The sequence below is a fragment of the Atractosteus spatula genome, chromosome 10, assembly GCF_055471065.1.
Source record: "Atractosteus spatula isolate fAtrSpa1 chromosome 10, fAtrSpa1.hap1, whole genome shotgun sequence".
Classification (NCBI taxonomy): domain Eukaryota; kingdom Metazoa; phylum Chordata; class Actinopteri; order Semionotiformes; family Lepisosteidae; genus Atractosteus; species Atractosteus spatula.
In genome coordinates, this window is record NC_142715.1 from 9,249,138 (window position 1) to 9,259,534 (window position 10,397).

Here is a 10,397-nt window from a genome sequence, read left to right on the forward strand (position 1 = left end):
AAATCTGAATCAAGTGGAAAGAAAGCTGAATTACGCAAAGGTCATATAAGGCACTGGGTATCACTCTTACGCCATCAGGTCATGCTAGGAGGATTGGGGGGATCAAATTGACACAGAGGGACCCAATGTGGGGGCTGAACCCACAGTTCTGAGATTAAGAGATTCATGCTCTATTGACTGCGCCTATATAACTCTTGTGCTACAGCAGTAATGTTTCTGGGTGTGGATGAACATGACATAATAGGCTGACAGCAGGAACACGTGGCCCACAGGCAGTGACAGTATCGCTATCACATTTGGCTGCAGTATATTGTGTTGAGAGCAGCAATAACTTTCCTGCAGAGATGGGAGTGCCTTTAATACAGCTCTTTCAATCGGACAGAGTAACAGGAACGGACCAAAAGTTTCTGCTGTGGATCCATCTCCACGTGGGGGAAAGAGACAGTAAAATAGCGATGAAGAAACAGAAAGAATTGTGCTCGCTGCAAAGTAGGAAAGAGGTGGTCAGACACATAAAACAGCTTGGTGATAATTTGCAGCGACAGTTTTATGTTATTTAGTACACGGATTTCTCTTCATGTTCCTTAAGATGTGTAATTTGTATGATGGTTGTATGAGAACAGTTTCTTCTAAAGTCCTGTCAATTGACAGTGGAGAGCTAGCTGGTGCACATCTTCAAGAAGACTTTCTTTAAGGCGATTACAAGTTTCTTGAACAAATCTGTGTCAGATTTTTAAAATAATTTAGCTAATGAGCAACGAGAGTATAAATTAATTCTCCCACCCTCCATTCAAAGATAAAACTCCATGTGCGAGTCTAAGTTTCTTTGTAGCTACTGATGTTTGTCATTATTGGACATTCCCGGTGATATTGACTAAGGAGCTCAATTTTTACGTGTTGTAGTTTAACATGTGCAAAACATTCGTATCCCCTGCAAATATCGGCAAGGTCAGTGATATTCTCAACAATGTGTGCCATTGCAATTCATGCCATACTTTTTCCCAATGTATTCTGACATGCCAAGATCAGAGGGTCATATTTAAAAAACTGGTGCATTAAAATTTTTTGTACTTCAGGATTTTGATAGTCTGTTACATTGTCTTTCACACGTCGGTGTCAGAACTGTGAGACATTTTCATAATCGGGGGGAAGGCCGTAGCAATAAGCAGAAAGTGCAATCACCCTTTCCCAGTGTAAGTCCGTGTTGTGATGAGTTTCTAAAATTGGTTTGCGATTTTCTGAAATATATTCCATACAAAAATATAATTTGGACAGCCGCTATTTATTTGGATATTCCCTTTCACTGAAGATGTCTACAGTATTCCAGCCGGATTAGTACTGATCGACGAGAGCCATCTACAGGCGAAAGGCGACATAACATCACAGCAGCAGCATTTAAGGCGGAACGAAAAACGCGAATAAGATGCCAACTTCAGCCTTGTAGCAGACCCTGGGAGGCACGCTCAAAATAATCATCTTTCCCAGTACTTCAGAGTCATATTTAGAGCGCTTTACTGCAATTTTATGTGATTGATAGGAGATGTGAAGCCATCGAGCCTGTACTGCCATTTCTCATGCTTTCTCTCAGTGTCGGAGCTGCAATTGCTGTAAAGGAGGCGACTTGAAAATGAAACGTGTAATCACCTTACAGAGGGTCTTCACGACGGGGTGCGTCAGCAAGTTCTCCATTATTGTCAATTTACTGGACTTCTGAAGAAACCTAGCTACAACGAAAATACAAACTGCACAGTTTAAGGCACATGAAGAGAAATCAGTGTGCTGATTGACTCAAAAAATGTCGCTACAAATAATCTGCCAGGCTGATTTACTTGTTCGACCACCTCCCTCCGTCCCCCTTTGCTGTTAGCACAATTCTTTCAGTTTCTTTTCTTGTATTTTCCTTGCTATTTTAGTGTTCCCCATGTGGAGATGGATCCACAACCGAAACTGTTTTCACCCTGTGTTTCTGCAGCGTCAGTCTGTATAAGGATCACATCTTGCACAGCTCCAGTGGCGCAATCGGTCAGCGCGCGGTACTTATACAGCAGTGCATAGTGGAGTTATGTCGAGGTTGTGAGTTCAAGCCTCACCTGGAGCAGTGTCTTTAGCTACGGAAAGCAACTGTCGAGTTTAGATACTCTTAGGTATTTGATGGAGATAAACTAACATCAAATGAACAAATAAAGGTTTATTTTGAGTCACAATCAAAGAAGGCTCCACAGCTGAAACATTGTGTTTCCTTCTCTTTTCAGCATGGAATAAACCTTGACTTTTCCTTTGAAGCCCATGCATGCTGACGCAGCTCCCTACTAAAATTACACAGTTGTGTACCTCCAACTGACCTGTACACAAATATATGAGAGAGGTCTACTGAGACGAGAGGAGCACTGAAGACTTGAAAAAGCTCTCGCATTAGATTCTGTGTTTTTGTTGTTCCCCAGATTTGTTTTTAATGTTCTTTTTCTTTTGAAGGTGTTGCGTTTGGTTTTTTTTTTTCATAGTTGTTAGACTACTACAGGGATTTACCTAGGTTCCTGGAAGACTTCTCGTTTTGTGTTTGTTGTGTTTTCGGGTTACAACAATTTTTTTTTCTATTGATAGGACCCCACGCATTACTATGGGAGTAGTTAACTTTAGTTCTTACATTGTACAGTACCTGAAATTACCACATAAACTACTACTCTGTTTCCCTTTTTTTAAAAGGCACAAGTGAAGTTTGTTTTTCCTTGCGCTGATTGGTAGCTACAATGGGTCAATTGCAATAAACTTATATACAATAAACTCCGCTGAAATTTGTCAGCAGCTCTGTACTAAACCTGTTCTCGATTGCAACAAACCTAAAATAACAGCTGCTGCCCATTAGATGTTACTGCATTAGGAGTCTAGCTTAAACCACCTCTTCATAGGTTTTAAGCAACTCGGTAGCGGACTAAGCAGAACAATTGATCACATTAGAACTGTCTTGAATGTAATGGAAATAATGTACTCATTAATTAACAAGCTTATGCACCACTTGCTTGAAAATTATTATTATATTTAACTAAAATTGCTTTCCAGCCACCACAAATATTCACAATGAATGTTATCATAACACATTTTTAGTAATACAAGTGTTATTTATTAATAATTAAGTTCAATGTATATCTTTATTAGTAGCTGTATTACAAGTAATGCATATACGGTCTTTATTACAGTTAGTTTTCAGTTATCCTGGGGAGGGAAGAGAATGGAAATTAAGGAAATAAAAATTTAAAGGGCTTAAGTCTTCAATGTGTTCTGTCATAGCTGTGTGTTGTCACATCTGTCATATCTGGGTGTTAATTTAGTATATTTGATGTATTATTTATTGTGATTTGACACTACACTTGTATTTGACACTACACTACACTTCTCAGGAGAAAGCAGTACGATTTCTTTTTTATTTGAGGGTACAGAAATTGTATTGTATGGCCAAATGTAAGGTTACGTTAAGAAACCCTTTTTGTTACCTTTTGCAATGTTATTTATTTAAGACAGTTCTTCGGAATAGTGTCCCTTACGTATCTGTGACTGTGGTCCAACAATAACGGTGCTGAAATAGCCGGAATGTGCGGGAAGAAGATGGAGATGGAATAGGAGGCTTATTCAGTCGATAGAAAGGTTGTGTAGGACTGAACACACTGCGGTTATGGTATTGGGTTTAAGAGCATTACGATCCTACAGTCTCCTCATCCGTAATCAGATGCGTTATCCAATGCGCCACTGGCCCTTGTACCGCATTCCTCAAGTGCACCACTGTGAGCTTGCGCCGCTACAATAATACATCGCCCCAGTGCAAATTTTCTCAATTAGGTGCACGTTTTCTATGTGTATTTAGTTAATAAGTCTTTCATTTTGTCTGTTTTAAAAATTGCATCTCTTTAAAACAGACAAACGAGTTTATGTGTCGCGCTGAAATTCACACATGAGGGAATTCAAACGAAAGAAATCACAGAAAAGATATCGCGCTTAAAAAGAAATCCAGAGTGGAGACGCTGGTGATAGAAAACAGAGCTTCATACGATGCATGAGATGCTTTACCTCTGAACTAAACTCGGCTCTTTAATCGTGTTAGGAAAAGTGAATAGCCAACAGTGTACATTTTAAAAATCAAAGCAAGACAATGAGACACGAAGAGAATTCGGAACACGAGCCTCTCCTTCATTGTTTAACGAGCTTTTGATGAACGCCTAAGTGAAAGACAAATTCACTATTTTCACTTTGTGATTAAAAAACACTTTTATCACACGTTAAGCACTCCTGATGGTGTCGAATAGTTCTCTTTTCTAGCCTCATCATTTGAGGATCCCCAGCTAAAATATCTTTTTAAACTACAATAAAATTGCAATATTTTGAATACTATTTAAGTTTACATAGTCACATTCTCGGTGATATTGACTTAGGCGCTTAACTATTAACTTCTTGTAGTTTGACTTGTGCCAAAAGTTTGAAATCTGTGCAACTATCAGGATGCTTAAGGACATCCAAAGAAACCCCATCACATTTAGGGGAGACGGTGTTGAGGTCGGATTAATTTGAAATGCGTCTCTGGGGACTTTTGATTTACCAGCGTTATGTTTAACTGAAGGATACGCTGACTGACTGTGCCATAGAAACTAACGCACATCACCTTTTTTCTACATTCACAGGTTTTTGGCTAAGGACAAAAAAATCGTTTTCGTTTCCTTGCCAGCTGGCAGTAATTCCTCTGCACTGACAAAACAGATGAGTATTTTATCTTTCACAATTTGTATGGATTTTTTTAAAAACAAGTTGTTCCAAAAATTAAATGAACACTTCCATTAAATTTAATGTAGAACCATGTTGCTGTCCATAATGATAAACTGTGCGGCAAAAGAGGAAGAAAGGCACCAGTGGGATTCAAACCCTCCTGTAAATCTCCTGTTTAGTAGGAGGTGCTTTAACCAACTAAGCCACAGCATTCTCTCACCCTACTGTTAATCCCGCATCAGCAGGGTCAGCTTGTCGGCACGCCTGTCTCCATTTGGTGGTTTGAGCTGACGCTGCCATGACGTTCCCATTAAATGCGACCGAGAATACTCCAACCGGCGCGCTGCTTTGCCTGCTGTCGGAGAACTAAGCCACAGCACTGGCATCAAATATCCCTTTTACAGCCACTTGGACACATCTCAATTGCTCTGAGACACCTGCATTCAGTGTGCGCTGAGCCTGCTCGCTGAGCAAGTGACGAGAAATGGCTTATGTCCAAGGAGCTCAATTTGCTTTTTATGTTCAATGGGGTGTCCACTACAGCCGGCACTGAAGCGCAGCACAGGCTCTGTGGTTTGACATCTCCCAAGGTAAATGTTGAAATTGTAGGTGGAAGAGGAAAATTACCCTCGTGTATGGGGAAAGAAGCCAACTCATGTCTGGAAGGGGCTAAAGTGTGTATGGAGGTGGCCTAGTGGTTAAAGCAATAACTTCTTAATACATTATACTCTGCACAAGTAGGTTTGAACCCCATCCTTGTCGAGGAAGGGCTTTGACACATTTTGACCTTTTTAAACTTGGTGTGCTTTCGTATCATTTATTCGCTCCTATACTGTAACAGTAATATTTCTAGATGTGCATGACCATGGTAGGCTGACAGCAGGAACAGCAGGAAGCAGTGACAATATCAGAGGTGTCTGCAGTGTGTTGGTTTGTGAGCAACAATAAAATAACTTGACGTGGAAGCAGGTGTGCCTGCATTAACACAGCTCCATCGAGCCGAAAAAGTAACACAAGAACCGACTTAAATTCAACAGCGAGTTTCTGTAGCTGAAAACAGAAACTACTTCACGTCATGAGTGAACTCACAACCTCAGCATAACTCCGCTTTAAAAGCACCCCAACCTGACCAATCGCGCTACTGGAGCAACACAGCACAGTAGCACATTTTCCTCAGTGCTTATTCCCTAGCCTACCAGCTTCAAGACTTTTTTAAATCGATCGAAGATTCATTGGAAAAGGTTTGTCGATTGATTAGGTGGGAATCACACCCGGATTCACTGCTTTCAAGGCAGCTATGTTCATCATTATACCCAGGACTGGCGCCAGGTGAATGATCTGTAGGGGGGCATCTGAAATCCTGAGGGGGGCAGTGATATTTTGGTTTAAACAGAGCCGTTGCAAGCATCCAAGTGAATTCTCGCAAGCATGCCACTGATTAGTATTTCATGTCAGAAGATAACGACAAGCAATCTGGTATTTAGCGATGAAGAACAGTTCCACGTTTATCAGAACTCACGTGATTATTTTTGCCTGGAGCACCAACCATATGTGTTCATTTTTGCAACAACATCAACAGTAACGAGGTTCTGAATCATTAAGAAATCATTGTAAAACCAACAGAAAGTACAAACTTCTATAACTACAGTCCTAGTTATATAACGATTGTAAGTATAAGGATAAACTACTGCAAGCCATTGGTCCACCTGAGCAAATAAGGTCGTAATAATGTTGACATCCCAAAACACAGACACTATGTAACATGCTGCTCCTGGACAGATAGCCCTCGTGCACATCAAACAGTCCGATGTAGTAACTGCGAATTCGGGGTTAGTGTAGTTATCTGACCATTGACAAAGTACAACTATTTTTTACGGCGCAAGTTAAGTAAGTGAAAGTGTTCAAAAACTTTTTATCCAAACCTTTTATCCAAAACTGAGGGGGGTGGAACTGTTCAGTTGAGGGGGCGATTTTGGCATGCCAGTAACATTTTCACAAAACGTCCTAGAGTTACAAAAACACTTACTTTGTGTATAAAGTGCATTGTGTACACACTGTAAGTTCACAAAGCGAGAAATACTGCTCAATATGGGATCCTGTCCAGGAATATCAGGGCTGTAGGGGGTCAGATCTATAGATGTAGTAAACACATTAGTGGAGACGGTGTGTCTGCTCTCTGTGTGAGAGCCGGACAGGAGGAATAATCTGTGGTCTGGGAAGAAGAGACCCTCGTTGGAAGAGCGGCATTCCTCACAGGAGAGAATGAAAAAAAAACTTTTTCAGGGACGCTGATTTTTCTCCTTGGGGGAATTAAAAGCACTTCTAGGGAGTGACCTTGTGGTGCAACGGTAGCGCATCTGACACCACATCAAAAGGCTGTGTGTTCAAATCATGTTGAGATTGGCTGATGTATTTTCAGGTTCAGCTGGTGGTGTCCAGTTTTATCTGTACACCACATAGATAATCTAAATGAAATAACAGAGCAGTACAGAATACGCATTCAGGAAATTACACAGCAAAGCATTTTGAACACGACAAGAGAAAAGGCACACTGCACATCCGTGAAACATCACGTCCGACTTTAAAGACAGTTACATCACAGAATGGAAGTTTCAGGCCCCTTTTTTATTACAGGTTCAAGCTAACCTGAAAGTTACAGAGTTTTAGGTCACTTTTGTATTAAATAAAATAAATATTATTTGCCCTTTTTTAAATTGTGGATGAAATCCACTCCCATGTACCAAGACCTTACAGTATATTCATGTTAATTAAAATGACCAACGCTATTGGACATTGGCTGGTGCTTTTTGTAACGATTTGCTATTTCATGCAGGAAAACCCGACCCAACGTTTGCTTTCAGGTGCGGTTCATTCACATAATGGACATCTATTTCTGAGGAGCCTGTTTTAAAATCACACGAATCCGGTAGAAGTCAATCCTACAATCTCATGATGCAAAATCAGATGCGTTATCCATTAAACCACTGGCCAATCATGTAACTGAATTGCACCATAGTGAGTTTAGCGCTGCAACTAGTAATACACCACCCCATCTAAAATTTCTAAGTGAGAAACGTGTTTTCTACATTTTTATCAGTTTTAAAATATCATATCTTTAAAACAGACAAAGGGTTTGTGTGTCAGTCTGAAATTCTGATTGATTTAGAATTCAAAGAAAAAATGTTTTCTTCAACAAGGCGGTGAAATTATGACATCTTCACTCTACTTCTCTCTTGTAGTAAAGCAGACCTTGCAGTGTGAGCATTTGCTACAGTAAATTAGGTCATGTATCATGTTAAATCACTTCTTCAAAACAAAACATTTCCTGGTGCACGTTTTCTCCATGAGAAAAATACATTTTTCCCTTACATGCTTTCTCGTTTTTTTTCCATCAGAGTACAGAAAGAAGAAAAAAGGGAAAAGCAGTGTCGCAAAAGAACTCCGTCACCCTTGGGAGATGTCAAGCTCATCGGATATGAAAAGTGCCAATAAAAGCAATTTCTCTTCATTTATATTAGCTTCGGGGCTGCTATTGTGTGTGAGGAGGCAACTTGCTCAGCGCTTACTGAATACAGGTATGTTTTGAGTGTCATGCTGATATAAATATAAATATATAAATGCAAAAGAAACTTTTAAAGCTGATAAAGTAATTTGCATGTGGCTACAACATCCCTGGAAGAGAGATTTTATCAGTTGCACATAATCAGTATTTTTTACTTTTTGTTCAGCACTGGAAATATATTTTTTTAAGTTTTCTTAAGAAGATCTCATGAAGTATTGCCAGGACCTACCTTTCGCACTCAATAGCGATATTAATGGAGTAGAAATGTAAGATAAATTGATGATCTGAGCTAAAATAGTCCTTACGCGCCTCCTGTAACAGTGTTCGTATTCATAGCAAGTAATATTCTTTTTCAACCCCAAACGTTGCTATTGCATTAAGCTTTGTGCGACCATTAGAGGTTTCGGTAGCTTCTGGAGAGCGCACTTTTCCAAACTGAAACCTATAAGAACATTATTCAAGGTACACCATGTCCCAGAATCGTTCATCGGGACTAGGATTAATATCAATGGAAAGTACTTCAAGATTTAACTGAAATATTAAAAGAGTAGGAAAGCATTTAAAATAGAAAAAATCAGTTCAGATGATATTTAATTTTTGAGAAATGGGCACATACTGTACATCAGCTCAGTGAGCAGTGCGAGGTGCTCTCCTGGAGATGATGTTAAATTAGTTAAAATCATGTGATAGTTGAAAAAGCTTAATACTCGTCGATAAAAGACCCTCTGAAAGCAGTAAAGCACTGCACAACTGAATTCGTTGCTATTTGGAGAAATCCACAAACTCGTGTTTTACATGTGTTTTAAAAGAGAACCATACTCACCGACAAAATAACGACACTGTAGCTGATTTTTTCCGAAGCACAGTTGACCTTTCTGAGCCAAATGATGAAGCTCACCCAGTGAATACTATAGCAGAAGGTGGAGGAAAGTGCAACTTTGTAACTACTGCAACCACAGGAACAACTGCAAGAAGCAGAATCAATTTCCCATCGAATGGTGGTGTTGTCTGAGGTACGAGATGTGAACGTGTGCAGAGAATCCCACAATCTCTTCAAAACTTGGACAAAGTATTTCTGATGGAGCGCTGTGCGCAAAGATTGAATAAGCTTTGCTCCTGCCGATGATTCTGCGTGAAAAAGCACAGCATTCAAGTTTCACAGACAAATGCACCATGCCTACAAAACCAATTTTAAAAACAATTGCGGCACACTACGATTCACACTGACTCAAAAGTGATCACGGCAGATGTTGTTCCCTGCATAATGCTGAAGGGACCAAAGAGCATTGCTGTTGGGAACACAAAATGAGGCTTTTTTATGCCTTGATGTTAAGCTGACAAAGACTATCTTGAAACACCTAGTTCAGTCTCTCGACAGACTGTCAAGCAAAGCTTTTACCCATTGAAGTCGCAATAGAAGGAAGGTCTTAACCCACCAACACTTAGCAGCGGCAAGATTCAAACCTAACCCAGCGAAGAAAATGGAGCACAAACCCAGCACTTAGACCACCCAGCCACACTCCCAACACCTTACTCTTTTGGAGAACGTCGGGTGGGTTCAGCTCTTGTTGTGCGATGCGTGGAAATGACTGCATCTTCGTTTTCCGAGATGTTTCCTATCACATCTTTGTCAGCTCTGAATATAGTGCTTCTTTGGAGCAGGCTTCAGACCTTTTATTTTATTTATAAAGGAGGGCGCATTCAGAAACATGTAATTCCTGTTTTAGAAATGCTTTGGGCGGTGTGTTTTATATAATGCACAAACAGTATTCTGATTGTATACTGTAGACCTGTGTAGCAATCATACTGGACGTGACTGGGATTCTGAAATGTTTCTTGAAAAGGTATTCAGGGCTGCTTGAATCTATAATAAAAAAGTGACCCCAAATTTCCAACCTTCCAATCACTGATGTCGCTCTCCCTAAACCTGTACGTGATGTTTTGCAGATGTGCAATGTGCCTTTACTCCTGTATTAAAAACGACCTCTGTTGTTGGGCGGAGTTGAAGGAGAACTAACTGCACAGAAAAAGTACGTAACGATAAAATATTTCTGCGCGTGAAACACATCAATCGTTCAGCATTTCT

The 10,397-nt window shown here is 40.1% G+C and overlaps 1 non-coding gene across 1 annotated transcript; it reads left to right on the forward strand.

Moving 5' to 3' along the window:
• The first annotated feature begins 2,004 nt into the window (after nucleotides 1–2,004).
• Nucleotides 2,005–2,098, forward strand: trnai-uau (transfer RNA isoleucine (anticodon UAU)). Its single transcript has 2 exons — nucleotides 2,005–2,042; nucleotides 2,063–2,098. It is a non-coding gene; the product is annotated as a tRNA-Ile (tRNA).
• The last annotated feature ends 8,299 nt before the right edge of the window (nucleotides 2,099–10,397 follow it).